The 15,248-nt window shown below is 44.1% G+C and overlaps 1 long non-coding RNA gene across 2 annotated transcripts in view; it reads left to right on the top strand.

Moving 5' to 3' along the window:
• The window catches only part of LOC146247159 (uncharacterized), an 82,135-nt gene that overhangs the window by 32,825 nt on the left and 34,062 nt on the right, over positions 1-15,248 (top strand). The window contains exon 5 of one of the 2 annotated variants that reach the window (XR_014732276.1): positions 14,420-14,711. The exons of the other annotated variant lie outside the window; for it this stretch is intronic. This is a non-coding gene — a long non-coding RNA (uncharacterized LOC146247159). Of the gene's footprint in view, positions 1-14,419; positions 14,712-15,248 lie in introns of those variants that run through there. 2 annotated transcript variants of the gene reach the window in all.

Below are 15,248 nucleotides of genomic sequence, written 5' to 3'. Positions count from 1 at the left end.
GAGGAAAAGGAGAGAGGCACTCCCAGATTTCACAATATTGTTGTGTCTGTTGCAGTGTGTATGTGTGTGTGTGCATGTGTGTGTGTGTCAAAGTCAGATCTATAGTTTCCACCCCGAGCCTCCTCCATCCTCCTCCGCCTCCTCGCTCCATCCCTCTCTTTTTGTCTTCCAAAGTGGTATAAAAATGGGAGCTTTACTGAAACAAGTACATATGTTATGTGTGGCCATCTCCAGGGTGCTCATGGTGTCTCTGGGCTCTGTGATGGAGCACTAAATCCATTTTCACACAGGGTGCTGCTGTTGTTGCTGCACTGATTAGGTCACAAACACATTAGACTAATGCAAACACACACACACACACACATATCATAAGGGAGGGTTCTATGTGTGTGCAGATTTGGGGGTTATAGGCCTGAAAGATGAGCTAAGAATGCATGCACGTATTTGTGTGTGCATGTGCGTGTGTGTCTTTGTGTGTGTGCATGCATGTCTACAGTATCTGTGTGTGTGTGTGCTTGCGTGTGTGCTTGCGTGTGTGCGAGTGTGTGTGTGTGTGTGTGTGCAACCCGCAAGGCTTGATCATTAGATGTCACCAGAGGGAATGTTTCCCTCCCTCTCCTCATGTGTTTCTGTCGTCCTCAGACACTAATTAGGGTTGTGACTCACCGCTTCGTTGATAGACAAATGTCAGAAGACTCTCATGTCGGTTAATAATTGCCCGGAAATAAATCCTAGAGGGAATGACTGAGAGCATACACACCACTCACATGGATGGGCCTCCATCTTAGATCAGAAAGTCATGTCATTCTAGAGGAACAAAGAGGAGAAGTTTTGCTGTGGATGACACTGATTTATAAGCTCCACAGAATCTTTTAAGAACAGGTGGGTCTTTGGGGGGATACTTGTCAAATGTCATTTTGGTACTGCAAGTTATGAAAGTACATTTTTCACTTGTTTTCCACTTCTACAAAAACACAGAATTGACCAAAAGGAATACAAAAATAGAAGTTAAGTATGTTAATCACGTACTTGTGCTGTAAGACCCAGTTGGACAAAACATAATTATTTTGTAACACCTTGAACATTTTGGTAAAAATAATGACAAGAAGTCCAAAGATGAATCTTTATTTTTAACAAATGGTCAACTGACTGCCATTACGACGAGCTAGCTGCTTGTTTGGCTCAGTGACACCTTCATTATAAGCAGGCCTGACCATTAGAATACAGATCTCCACCTCACATAATTACAAAGCTATGGCACCATTACACAGCCCTCAGAGATGAATGCAGCTTTGAGCATCACAGGGCTGGTTTAAATAACCTTACAAGTTGTGCTATCAACTCATGTCACCGTATTTACCAAGACCTTTCTATCTCTCTCTCTTACTGCCTTTCTCACCTTACCACTCTACTTTGCTCCCTCGCTATCTCTCTGTTGTCCTCTGTGGCCTGGGTGACTGAGGTAACACATGACCGTTCGTTGAGCAGAACAGTAAGGTAGACCAATTATACTGGCTAATCAAAACAATTAGGAGATGGAGGGTATCTAAATTTTCCATGTCAAGCCTGGAGTCAGCTTATTAAAACAGTCCGCTAATGAGCTTCAGCCTCTCTCTCTCTCTCTCTCTCTCTCTCTCTCTGTATGAATCTGTATCTTTCCTGCTTCTCTTTCCTTCTCTCTCTGCCTCTGGCTCTTCTGCCTGACCAGACTCATATCTTAGGTTTCAGATTTCGGTTACTTGTAGCGATATATATATATAAAGTGACCTCAACAGTGCCTTTGTCTGTAAATGCATAACTATACGGATGCAACCCAACTTCACTCTTAACCATTCAACCGAAGACACACACCAGGATAGCTTCCGTTGAAACTTTAGACAGTAAAGAAACTGAAGCCTGCTAACATAGCAGACTTCCTCCTTCTTTGTCTGTGGGGTAAAGGGGTATTCAGCCACTAAAGCGGGTGCCACCCCCCTCTCCCTAACCCTCCACCCCCTGCCCCCTAATGATGAACTGCTGCAGACTCGCTGATCCTAATTTGTAATGTCCTGAGCATAGAGGTAGGACTGGGCCGATTGATCAAAATGAACAGCGAGTTGAACACCCCTCCTTTCTCTCTCCATCCCTTCCTACCCCCCTTTCTCTACTCTTCCCCATCCCTCCCTTCTCCATCGCTCCATTCCTCCTTTCTCTACTCTTCCCCATCCCTCCCTTCTCGCCATCTCTCCATTCCTCCTTTCTCTCTCAATCCCTCCCTTTGCTCACTTTCTCCTTCTCTCCCTCTTTCCTCTTTCCATCCAGTCTCTCTCTTTCTCTCCCGATCCCCCTTTTCTCTTTCTTTCTCATCCTATCTGCCCTTTCTCCCTCCTCTCCCTTCTCTCGACGCAACTCTGCCCACAGACCCTGTTTAAATATTTAACTGGATTTATGAATGGTCACTGTCTCCCCCACTCTATTTATCTCTCATATTGACAGAAATTATGCACTCACCGAGACAGGATTATTCATTAGAATTCCGGTCTCGATGATGTCAAGTTTGCTAAGTAAATGTGTAACTTTTCTTTATTTTGTTTTAATTTACATTGGCCAGTCACCATTGACCATAACAATTATAATATTAGCAAAGATGAGTATTTAAAAGTTTTTGTTTTAGTGTGTTGTTCCTATTTTTTGTAACCCAATGCCTGCAGGTCTGATGGATCCACAACTTTCCAGGGTTTTTAAATCAATACAACCATAACTATTTATGTAAGTGAACTCATTTGTAGTATCACTACAGGGTCAAGAGTGGAACACAAGCAGGAGCCAGACATGCCGGGAGACAGATATATGTGCTATTTTTTGAAACATATCAAGCAGGTCCAGGAAATAGGAAGACGAGGAAGGGCACACAGCAAACGTTATTCTTAAACTTTTCAACTTGAGCCACACACACACACTTTTATCATCTCCCTCTCAAACCACACTGTATGTCCCCCCCAACAGAGTGTACTACTGAGCTTACACTCAGTAGAAATCCGTTATTTTACATGGATAAAAAAAACAATGGTAGTATAGTTTTTATTTTAGTAAACAAGGAAAATGGGTTCCGTAGATACAAACACCACACAAAGATTAACAGGATATTGTGAAATGGCCAACATGCTGTACATACAATCAAACTACTTGACATTACAAATAAAATAAAAAGTATACTCTTTAATAAACAGTACATCAGCTCCACTGATTGCAGACACATTCCACAAGCAAAACAGAAAATCCTTCCTTTCTTTCATTTATGATAGGTTGGTATTGATTTATATCTACTCCTATTGTGATAATATATTCCTACATGTGCGGGGACTGAGAAGTCATTTGTTGAGCATGCATCTCCCTCTCAGAAAGATGTGAGGCCAGCAGAATGCTGCCTCCCAGGGGGGGCGACACAGACATCTGACAGAGGCCTAGAGAGAGGGGGACAGAGGAAGAGCGAGGTAGAAAGAGACAGAGAGAAAGCGAGAGTGAGAACTAAGGTGGAGGGAAAGAGAAACAAAGAGAGCGAGACACGGAGAAAAGAGTGAACTGAGATGGATGGAACGATCCAGAAAGAACGTAAGGAGAGGGGGAAGAGAGAGCAGACTCATGCTTCTAGCCACCAGTGTTCTCTCAGGGGAGAAGGCCTTCGATCTGATTATTTGGGAAGGACAAAGTGCTTCTGTTGATGAAGAGCCACTCTGATATCTGGGAGTTGTGAAATCAATGGGATCCACAGGGCCGTGGAGCATTGATCCCAGGCACACATTGACAGTCCACGCCTTGGTTAGCCAGCCAAGGGAACAAGACAAAATGAGCCTCTCGTGAAAGTTTTTTAAGCCATCCTGTTGTGCTACTGCTGTGTTTTCTTTGCCAGTATCATTTGTATTGACAAGGCATGATTAATAATCACCCACTCTAAAGTTTGAGTAGGATGTGTGTGTCTGTGTGTGCGTATAACCGGATGAGGGTGTGTGCTTGAGAACGTGTGCATGTTTGAGTGTGGGCAAACGTGTGTGTTTACGGCCTATCTAAAGTATGTATATGTGTGTATGTGTGACTAAGAAACCAAGACCAAACTTTTCTCATCTAAGGAGAGGGCACATCTCATTTCTTTTAATTCCCTGTCAATGTCTGGGTGTGTGTATGTGTGTGTTTGTGTGTGCACGTGTGTGTGTGTGTGTGTGTGTTGTGTTTGAGTGAAAAAGAGAGAAAGCTTAAAACAGAGGAGAAAAGCAAGCTAAGTAACATTATTTCTGATAGTTTGCCTTAGAATCAATGGCGGGGGCCTCAGAGAGCCACTTGAATCACTCAAACGAGGGCCTCTCATTACGGCCTTGCTGCCGTTGTTTGTCCAGGAAGCCTTCCCCTCCCCTACCTTGTTAGAGATGTCCTGGTGCTGTAATTGGATCCGTCTCCCTGAGTCGAGCAGCCGCTGAAAGACGCCCAGACCGGAGAGCCGCTTAAATGACAAATGTTCTCCCGGTTTTAAACCTGACCGTTTAACAGTGTGACAGCTCGTTATCATCCCCGGAGACGAGGGTTTGAAGGGTTTGGCAATCACAAACAGCCTCTGTTCAAACCCCCTCCTCTTCCTCTTTCCTCCCTTCTCCTTCCTCCTCCTCCTCCTTCTCCTCGTGTGTTCCTCTTCTCTTTCCCTTCTCCTCGTTCTCCTCCTCTTTCTCTTGCTCTCGTCCTCGTGTTTTGGCATCCTCTCCTCCTCTTCCTCCTCCTCCTCCTGCTCCTTCTCTTCCTCCTCCTCCTCCTGCTCCTCCTCTTCTCCTTCCTGTTCTCAGTGGGGGCAGGTCTGGCTGCAGGGTTTTCCCGTTTAATTGAGGACATCTTCACCACACTGGTAAACATGCGCTTCAGAACTTTCAAAGTTCACCCGCCAAAACTTTTTTTTTCTTCTCTCCCTCAAACGAATGGCCTCCACAAATTCCCGTGAAAGACCACAGGCAGCTTTGCATCACTGCCAATCAGGATACATATTCCTAGTTGAACTGCAACAGAAACTTTGAATTAGAGTTTAAAGTTGTGTGTCTGTCCCAGGTGACATCATGTGATGAGAAAAAGATGAGTTTACGTAACATCAGCCCCCCACCATCACCACCAACACCACCCCCCGAACCAGGTGACCATTCTCTTCCTGTTCCTGACCTTGTTATTGTTTCCCTGAAACCACCCCGTGGTTCTAATTAAGATAACTGACAGCGTTGTTTGGTTCTTCTCTAATTAGATAGCGTCCTGTTGTATGAGTCAGCTCCACATCTGTAGCGTGTTCACGGGAAGCCAGGGTTTTGAAGAGGGCTCGGAGGGTCTGGATTACTGCAGGTCCACCTGTCTGCCACACAAACTCTACTACAACTAGCCCTACTGTCCATACTATGGCTGGCCCTAAACTGTACATACTACAGCTTTCCTAAACGGTCCATACCACAGCTAGCAAAGTACGAGTGCCTCATTGCAACACTTTTAGATACCCCACATGTGTGTTTTGAGTCTTAGGGATGTGTGTGTTTGCGTGAATGCGTGTGTGTGGGGCTTCTGCCGGAGGTGACCGCATGAGATGCATTTCATTTGCTGATGAGGGCGGAGGGGAGGAGAGAGCAGGCAGTAAAAGGGAGACAGAGCTGCAGGCTGGATTTACACATGGTGATCCTGCCCATCTCCTGCCATCATTAGCTGATTAGGTGGCTGATGGTGGAGCACAACCTGGCTGCCAGAGAGACAGAGAGGGGTCCTGCACCTCACAGCCCCTCTGTGTAATGGATGTTGTTCCTGTTTCTGTTGTGCCTTAATGAGGATGATTAGAAGTACTGACACAGCAAATTATGATAGTGGTGCTAGTGGTCAAGATCTGGGTCCTTTTGTTGTACTGGCTGTTTATCAATGCGAAACAATGCCAAGAATGTACGTGTGTTCTTGAGAAGAACGTTGTTGATGAGAAGGGTCTTGCAAGTATGCAAGGATGAAGAATGCAATGCAATGACTTCTGGAATACCAGGTGCATTGACCCAGGCCAATTCACCAACCCCATGCATCCTCGATAAAAGGGGCGGATCAAGAACACAACCGGGCATTTTAAGCGATTTTTTTCAACTGCTGTTTTGAAATTGGAACAGTACTTGACCATGAAAGATGACGCCAAACGAGTTCACAAGAACAAAAAAGCAAAGAAAAGATTGGTTAACGACCATTGAGTTTCAAATCATTTGGATAAATATTTTTACTCAAAATGTCTAAAGGCACCATTTCGAAAATTATATGGATCCCCTCAGAAAGGATGCAGTGAATGCTTTTTCAAAGTTAAAAACTGCACTTCCACTTAGTGATTAAATATGAGGTACATCTCTATCGATGATTTGCAGTCTTGCACTGGTCCGGCTTCAGTCAAATCCTACTTTTAGAAGTTGCACCGTCATGTTTAAAAGTGATGAGATACCTCCCCCCAAGGCCATCCATCTTGTTCCCCTCCTGGAGGGCTCCTTCCTGTGCTCAGACTGATTTAAAACCAGCCGGGTCAAAACTCAGCACTTCCTGTGAGAGAGGGAAGTAAGTGGAGGCACACAAGACACACAGGAACAGGATCAGCATTGGATAGGCTGTGTGTGTGTGTGTGTGTGTGTGTGTGTGTGTGTGTGTGATGGACACAGAGAGAAAGAGAGAGAAAGATAGGAGAGAGACAGAGAAAGACAGACAGATAGAAAGAGTCTAAAAGTCCAGAATGTATCTATCCATCTTTCCATCTTTTCTTATGACTGCACTATATTTTGATTGATGTCATCTCTATACAACCTAGTCTACTGCTATCTTCTCATCATCGCAAATTCATAACCAGTTCCATCTGTTCAAAGCATTTGTCTATGACTGCTCATCCATTATCATACAACAAGTGTGTTTAACAAAAATACAAATAAAACATCCTTACGAGAGGCCTCCATTTTGAATGGCTTTCTTCCTTCCTCCTCTCCTTGTCTCTGTGGCAGAGCAGAAGTAAAGCCTTAGTGCTGCCCTGCTTGCTGCTATCATCTGCTTTATTGAACACAGTGTCCTGCTGCCATAGGCATTTACATAAACATAGAAGAGGAGACATTAAAGAAGGAGCAAATGACTCATGACTCGGTTGGTTCCATGAATCGGAGGCCCCTCTCCTTCTCCTGTTCTCCTCCTTATCTTCTCTCCTTCTGTTGTGCTTCTCATCCCCCTCATCCTCACACCTTCGTCGATAGCATATACTCTTTCCTCACTTCCTCTCCCCCGCTCCCTCCTCCTGCATTCTCCTCTCCTCCTCTCTTCCACCACATCTACCTCTGCATTGCAAACTCTTACATTAAACTCTTACATTAAATTGTGATAGATGAAGAACGGAGGCCACTCATACAAATCAATGACTTTAGTGCATGTGCCATTAGCCTGAGAGATGCAGGCAGCGCTCAGCCTCATAAATCACAGCGTGATCGGCCTGTCCAGCGTCCCGCGCGCAACTGCACCGCTGCATGCATTAGACACCCACACCCCGCTTAGAACACACACACATACATACGTGCATGCCCGCACATTTTTGTAGCCAAATGCTGAGACGAATCTGAGATAATGGTCTATGGGTCAGTTGGGTTTGTGTCAGTACAAGTCCAACTTGCGGTATTCATGTGGGGCATCTTTCCTATATGGTCCAATAGAGAGTGATCCTGGATCGCATGTGACCTCCAGTCACCACTGTCAGGATAATGTATAATTAATGCTCAGAGTCGTCGGATTCAAAGAAAGTACAATAGTTTAATGCTTGCCAGCAAGGAGACAAAGTCTGATCACACTACAAAGTTTGTGTGGTTCACAAATTGTCATGTAAGACCATTCATTGATGAGAGGCCCCTCCCTGACCCTTGGCTTGACCATATGATCACTCAACACAGATAAGGTTAACACATTTATTGCACCTCTAGTATGCTAATCGTCAACCTAGGTCAGTTTGTTTACGTAAGCCTAGTGTCATCTATAGGTCATGTGGGGAGAGGGTTCTCTGCTGGCAAGGAATGCTAGCACCAGTATGTTCAGAATATAATGTTACATCCTAAAGTTCTCTGACAACCACCACAACAAGGGCTAGGTAACACCAGCTTGAGTCAAAATAGCTTGTGTCTGCAAGGAGCACTGTTTCAGCAACTAAACAACATGTGTATACTATATCCGTTGCAGGGTTTGCTCCGTTCCAACCCTCAATTAATCAAGCTCCAACATCTCTGGTCCAGCCAGGGCAGCTAGGGGCTCCGTGTCAATAGCATGATCAGAGAAGCAGCCATGCAGAAACCCTGAGAGGCACCAGTCAATACCAGCATCTCTCCCCGCTTGTCCTCCTCCTCTGCTGGAACAGGAGCCATCCTCACCACGCTCCTGGGTGCAGAGGCCTCGGGAAGCTGGAGGAGATGGTGGAGGAGGACACCATGAAGGTAGATCAACAGAGCTCATGTTCTAACCCAGTGTACTGTTACAGTCTGAGGACAAAAGTAACTACTGGGTCATTGTCAGGGCTGTGTCATCAAGCATATGCTTGTAAATGTGACCTCCCCCTGGTACATGGCAGAACATGTCTGACACATCAACCAAACCATCTCTGACGTATCTGTCCTTGCTATGTATAACCTAAAGACGATCATCGATCTAGTCAACATCTGGACCTGGGCACAAGAAGTCACATATGTTGATACCTGGGCACAAGAGCCTCTATATTTTGATACCTGGGCACAAAAAGTCACACATTCTGATATCTGTCGTCAGAATTATACAAAATGTGATTTGATTCGTAATTGGTGGTCTGTTGTCGGTAATTACCAACAATTGTAAGAATGTTCGTAAACGTGTTTAGCAGTCAAATTGCAGATCCCAAGATTCAATGATATTTTCTTATGATCGTTTGAGAAAATGTTGTTTAACATTGAGATGAGAGTGAAACCCTCTGATCAAAAAAACTTTTTTTTCTACTCCCCTTTTAAGTATTTTCATCTCTTTCATCAATTTATCGAAAATAATATGTTTATTTTTGCCAGTTTGTATAAATACATTTGAAAAACCCAGACTGTGCAGAATACGAAGCCAAGGACATCCGTAGGGAGATTCAGCGTGTTTGATGTAAAGAAATTAAAAATAATTATATTTTTTCTAAACAAAGCAGCCCCCATACTCCCCCTCAGTTCATAAGAAATTCTTCCACCACAGACAAGTAACAATGATCAATTATAATGATTAATACTGTTCTGTGAATATAACCTGTCACCCAAGTGTAATACAGCACATCTGCTTCTCAGTATTGTGATCTCCAGACCTGCAGATGCTGACGCTCAGGTATGGTTTTTTGCTCAAAAATTCAAGGCCCTTCTGTAGTACAGTCAGAACTTCGCAAGGCCTCCGTTTTATAGAAACATAAAGAGTGGCCAGCCAGTTCTGAAACCTGCAGACCAGGTGTTTAGATCCACTGTTCTCTGAGGATCTGTCTAGACTTCAGTCTACCAAGATAATGTGGCTTGGAGGCAGAAGGCACTTGGGTTCAAATCGCATCTTTTGACATTTGTACTCAAGATTCTCAAACGTTCTGTCTTTCTCTCCCTCTGTCGCACTTCGTTTTTCTTTCTCTGTGGTTGTAATACAGAGTCACTGGCACCAGAGGCGTCATCAGCCGGTTAGGCAGAGCAGGGACGGGGCGAGAGGGCAGAGAGGAGAGGTGAAGAAAGGATAACGGGGAGAGGATGCAAGGAGAGAAGGGGGACGAGGAGTGAGGCAAGTCCCAGATGAAGGAGAAGGATGAGTAGAGGAGAGGCAGAGAGCCTGTCAAGGGGAGGACAAGGGCAGGACCTCTGAACCACAGTCAGAGGAGCTGTGTCCTTCATAGAGACTGTGTGCTCTGTGAGCGACCACATGAAAAGAGACAGAAAGAGAAAGAGAGAACGAGAGAAAGAGAATGAGAAACTTTCACTGCTCATGACGTTCTCCTGCACCTGCCCCCCCCCCTCCCCCCCCTGCACTCCCCTCTTCTCTCCTTGTTTTGCTTTTATCCTTTTAGTCTTGAAGCAGTTTAATGAGGCTGTGCTGAGGGGCTCTCTCTCCCTGCCCTTAAATCAGTAATTGGTTTCACTGCTCAGGCTGTCAGGAAATTAACACATCACACAGTGACAGCTGTTCATTTTTTTACCACTGTATTTGTCATGTGAATGGCCACTGATTTGCCGGGGAGCATAACAAATGAGTGGTCTGTAATCAAGGGGCCACTCTCTGGTGTGAAACCAACATGCCTTCCTCTACTCTCTTCCCTCCTCTCACTAACAGAAGGACTACGTATGTGTGTGTGTGTGTGTGTGTGTGTGTGTGTGTGTGTGTGGGTGTGTGTGAGTGCGACAGCGAGAGCGCACACACGTGAGTTCTCATGAGCGTGTGTATGTGTTTGGTGGCACAGGCACAGGTGTGTGCACATGTATGTGATTGTGAATGTGTGTCATTGTAAGCAAGTGTACGTGTCTACGTGCCTATTTTCAGGGTGCGAGCGTGCCAAGGGCAAACATTTTTCAAACAGACGGAAGAGATGGTTTGTTTGTTTGCGTCGGAGCTGTCAGTGTGCTTGTTTGGCATCACGCTCATTACATCTTGTCACTATGGACTCTGAGTCTTTTGCTCTGAGCAATATGATGGCTGTCCAATTAGCACAGAGGGACTGACATTACATACTGCATGCTCCTGTGGTGCACAACTTGGATAGTGAATGGATGGACGAATTCAGAAGTCCTCCTCCTCGTCCAATATTTATAATGGGTCCTCAATGTGTTTGTTTACCATTGGTTCTATGTAACTCCACTACTTCCTGTTGATGGATTACGGCAGTATTGATCGGCTCATTGTGGTGCCACGGATAACCACAGGACCATTAAAACTCATTATATCAGATGGAGCATTGGGTCAACTCAAGGTTATGGACAAACGATTCTTTTTGAAAAGTGACTTTACCTGTCTGACATTTATGCCACTCTCCTGTTAAATGAGGGAGAGTTGCACGGTTTCTTGTGTATCAATCCATTATACAGATGACACATATGGCTCCAGTCAATATGCATATGTTAAGGAGGCAGAAAATTGAGTTTCTATGTCTTTTTTTTGTGGAGCAAAAGTTGTGATGAGAAAGAGAGCGGTCTAGCGAGAGAGAGAGAGAGAGAGAGAGAGAGAGAGAGAGAGAGAGAGAGAGAGAGAGAGAGAGAGAGAGAGAGAGAGAGAGAGAGAGAGAGAGAGAGAGAGAGAGAGAGAGAGAGAGAGAGAGAGAGAGAGAGAGAGAGAAGAAGAAGCGAGGGAGAAAGAGAAAAAGTCCGGGACATCTATAAATCCCTCAAAAACTACAGCAGGATATAATAGCCCAATTAACCTTTTTCATCCTCCTACTCGTCAGCAGAATCACCATCCACTTTTTTATGAAATGAACTTCACAGATTCCCACTTCTCACCTCCCAGCCTCCATCTGAGGATCACAGATCACAGCCCTCCAGTCCACCAGCCCTCACACCTGGGTTCTCCACAGGTTTTAGCCTAGCCCACTGATGTAATTTTCTAATGTTCTTCTTCCTGCTACTCTTCCATCTTGTTTTTTTATTTGTTCTTTTTTGCCAAAGTTTCGAGCAAAGAGGAAGGTCACCATGCTGCATACCCTGCAATGATGGCGTTGAGGGTCATGGGTCAGGGGGTTCAGGGACAGTCCTGCAATTGTAAATAATAGGCATTCTTGGAAGCCTAGGGGTGGGGCGGGGGTGAAGATTGTAAGTGGGAAGAGTGGTGGTTTTGCAATCTAATACAGTCTAGCTCAGACCAGTCCTCACATGTCCACACACACACACAACACATGACACACACACACAACACATGACACACACACACAACACATGACACACACACACACATTGGGCACTTGACCTTCCTCAACCTGTCCCCTGGCACTTGTGGCCACACGACTGGGTGAGTATTTCTCCTGGTTCACATGAAAGGTCACCAGGCCACATCATTATCCCTGTACCGTGGTCTCCTATGGAAGACTTCCTCTTGTGCAGTAACATACTTCACGTACATTCTACTATACTGCTTGGACTTCTCTTTTGACTAGAGAAGGAAATAAAACAGCTTGTTAAGCTCTCATCAAGCACACGTTAACACATTCCCTGCTCTCTGTACACAGGGAAACAAACATGGGTTGTTTTGTTTTGATTTCTGTGATTCACACGTATTTTATAAGAACTGTCTAGTCATTTAGTATTCATCTATGAGTATGTGTGCGTGTGGGTGTGTGTCTTTGTTTGAGGACAGTACTTTTTAAAAATTAAAAAAAACTTCTATCAAGTTGTATAGGTTACAATTCAACCTTGGGATGCTGAGGCACCTCTCACTCGGAATTTCAACCTGGGACATCTTGATCTGCTGTCTTTCCCACTTTCTATACCCATCCATTCCATGTAGTCAGAGAAGCAAGAAAGAGATTCTGACAGTCTTGTGTTCAGTGAATATGATGTCAACTTACATTACTCAAGTAGGTCCGTTTTTAACATGTGCCAATACAAGGACAAACAAATAACAAATGAAAAAAAGCTGCCACTGCAAATGTATCTGTCTTCTCTAAACTGTTCCCTCAGGTCACAGCTGTGTGCGGTAGGTGTGTGGCCTCACTCTATCTACTGTCAGCAAGTAGGAAGAGAATATTTGGCCCTAACATAAGTGTGTGTGTGTGTGTGTGACACCCTGAGGGTACAAACATAGTTACACAGAGGGGAGAGCGAGAGAAAAAAAAAACACCCGTGTGATATTTCTTGATTTTGACAAGCGCCCTGCCAAGGTGAAATGGTATCTGATGTACATCTGTGAAGTGCCTCTCTCTCTTTCTCTCTCTCTCCTGCAGCCTCGTACGCAGAGTTAGTGCTGTTTTCAACCTCATCTCTTTTCAAATGTGGCAAAGGGCTGAGAGGAGGTGGTTTTGTGGGGCCTACCGTGTTTGGAGAGATTGAACTGCCTCTCTCCATTATTGTAAACATCATCCCGGCGACAGGACTGCCGCTTGCTGTGGCGTTGGACAGGGTTGTCTGGGATAGATGTGCTATAACAGATCCATTAAGGCCCAAACTATTTTTGATTTACATGTTTAGACTTTTTAAAACTGTCACATCCACTGCCATTCCAGCCCAGACGGCTGGGGCTGTGTTGTTGGAGGAAAAGAGCAGTGTTTCATGCTTTTTTTCTTCCCCTCTTTCGTCACCTTCCCTCTGTCCTAATCTCTCTTCATCCCTCTTTCTTTCTCTCTTTCTCTTTGTCTCTCGGTCCTTTCCTCTCTGTCTCTATTTCCCTCCCTCTATGTCTCGTCTCTATCCCCTCACTTCCTCTGTCTCTCTCTCCTTCTCTTCCTCATTTCCTGTCTTTCTGCATCCCTCCCTCCCTCCTTCTCCTTCTCATCTTGGAGACAGGAAGGTTTCTCTATTTCAGAGCAGAGCAAATAGCACCAGGCAACCTCTGCAGCTCTGTAAACAACACTCCTCCAATCGTGAGCGGCCATGTCTACCTCATTACGCCGTATGCAGCACTTAATGACCTAACGTCAGCACCGGCTGACATCATCTGTCACAGACGCAATTAATTCTATCCAACGCATGGATCGTGGCAGACCATTTAAAGTTTTTAAATCATACTGTAATTTACATGAAAAAATGCATGTGACACAAATACAGACACATGGTAGGAAGACAAAACAGGAACTCTCATTATGAGAGTAAAATAAAGAAAGTGAGAAAAGCAGAGTTCTAATAGAGGTCTTTGTCTTAGTAATTAAAGACAGATCACATGGCTTTAAAAACACTTAGAATTGGTTGAGAGATAGAATCCTCAACCAACTCCGTCTCTCTCTCTCTCTCTCTTTCTCTCTCTCTCTCTTTCTCTCTTTTCTAACTCCATCTCCCCTCCTCTCTCTTTTCTAACTCCATCTCTTTGTTTTTCAACTCTACTCCTGTCTTCTTCTCCCCTGTCTGTTCCCGTGTCTTCGTGTTGAATCCATGTTGACTTAAAGTCATACACAAGATAGTATACTCCTAAAACACAAGCTAAGAAAGAACACATTACAAAGAAAACGCTAAGGAAGGACAACACATGCCACTTAATATATCAAGGCTATTGCTTTTTTTCTATCATATTAACTGTCTGTTTTATGGAACAATTGATTGTGTCCTGCACTGTCAAGCTTCCCTTCTTCAACTCCCTCACTTCTCCCTCCTCTGGTCTTGCTGGGAGCTCTTTCTTCCTCTGCACTCGCTGGTATTTTATGAATCACAGCAATTTCATAAAAGTCCCATTATGTGTGAATTTACTGATGTTATGTCTTACATGCTGCAAATATCTCTTACAGGTGTGTCGCCATTGGCCAGAGCCGTAAAGAACGGAGCTGTGTGTGGAGGGGTGGTGTCATGTATGCTCTGCATGGCAGTGCGCTTCCTTTTATAGCTGTGTCCTGACACTCCAGACACTTAGAAGTGTCTTACAGACACTTATTAATGCTTTATGAACTGACTGTTTTTACCAGCGATTTTTATAGACATTTATATCACCTCTGTGTCATATAGTTTAAGTATGGATTATTTTTGTGGAAGGACAGAATGTATAACAATGCAAAAAATAAATAAAATGCTGTATGTTTTGGACGCTTTTTTATCGGCATAATATTCATCCTGGAAATTGTCCTTAAGCTAATGTGTCATACTATCACATGGCATTGTTAACTGGTTAACATGTGTGAGTAATTTATACATTGACCAGTTAATTAGGTTTGTATATATACATATATATATATATATAAAAATAAAAAAAGAAGAAGAAAAAAAATACATCCACCTAATAAACTTGAAATGCATATTATGTGGATTATTACTGCTTCTCAGAAAATCTATCATTGTTCTCTTTTTGGCTAAATAAGAGTATATTAAACCATTCATCAAGTGTGGAGGGGCTGGTGACGTGGGTTCCTGCTCCCATTCATCATGATTATGGCAGCATCAGGCCCACTCTGTGTCTCTGAGGCTCCTATCACAACCACCAGCATCTCTCAAGACTCACATTTGACTTGATCATGGACTGTGTATTATGGTAACCTCTATTTAAGACTCAGCTGACATCAACGTATCTCCTATTATATTTAGTCTTTTTTTTGTGTCCTGTGTTTTTTTTTACTTTAAAATACG

Source organism: Hypomesus nipponensis, chromosome 19 (assembly GCF_054491055.1).
Source record: "Hypomesus nipponensis isolate SF chromosome 19, ASM5449105v1, whole genome shotgun sequence".
Lineage (NCBI taxonomy): Eukaryota > Metazoa > Chordata > Actinopteri > Osmeriformes > Osmeridae > Hypomesus > Hypomesus nipponensis.
The sequence above is the reverse complement of the archived record's forward strand: the minus strand, read 5'-3'. Positions and strand labels throughout refer to the sequence as shown.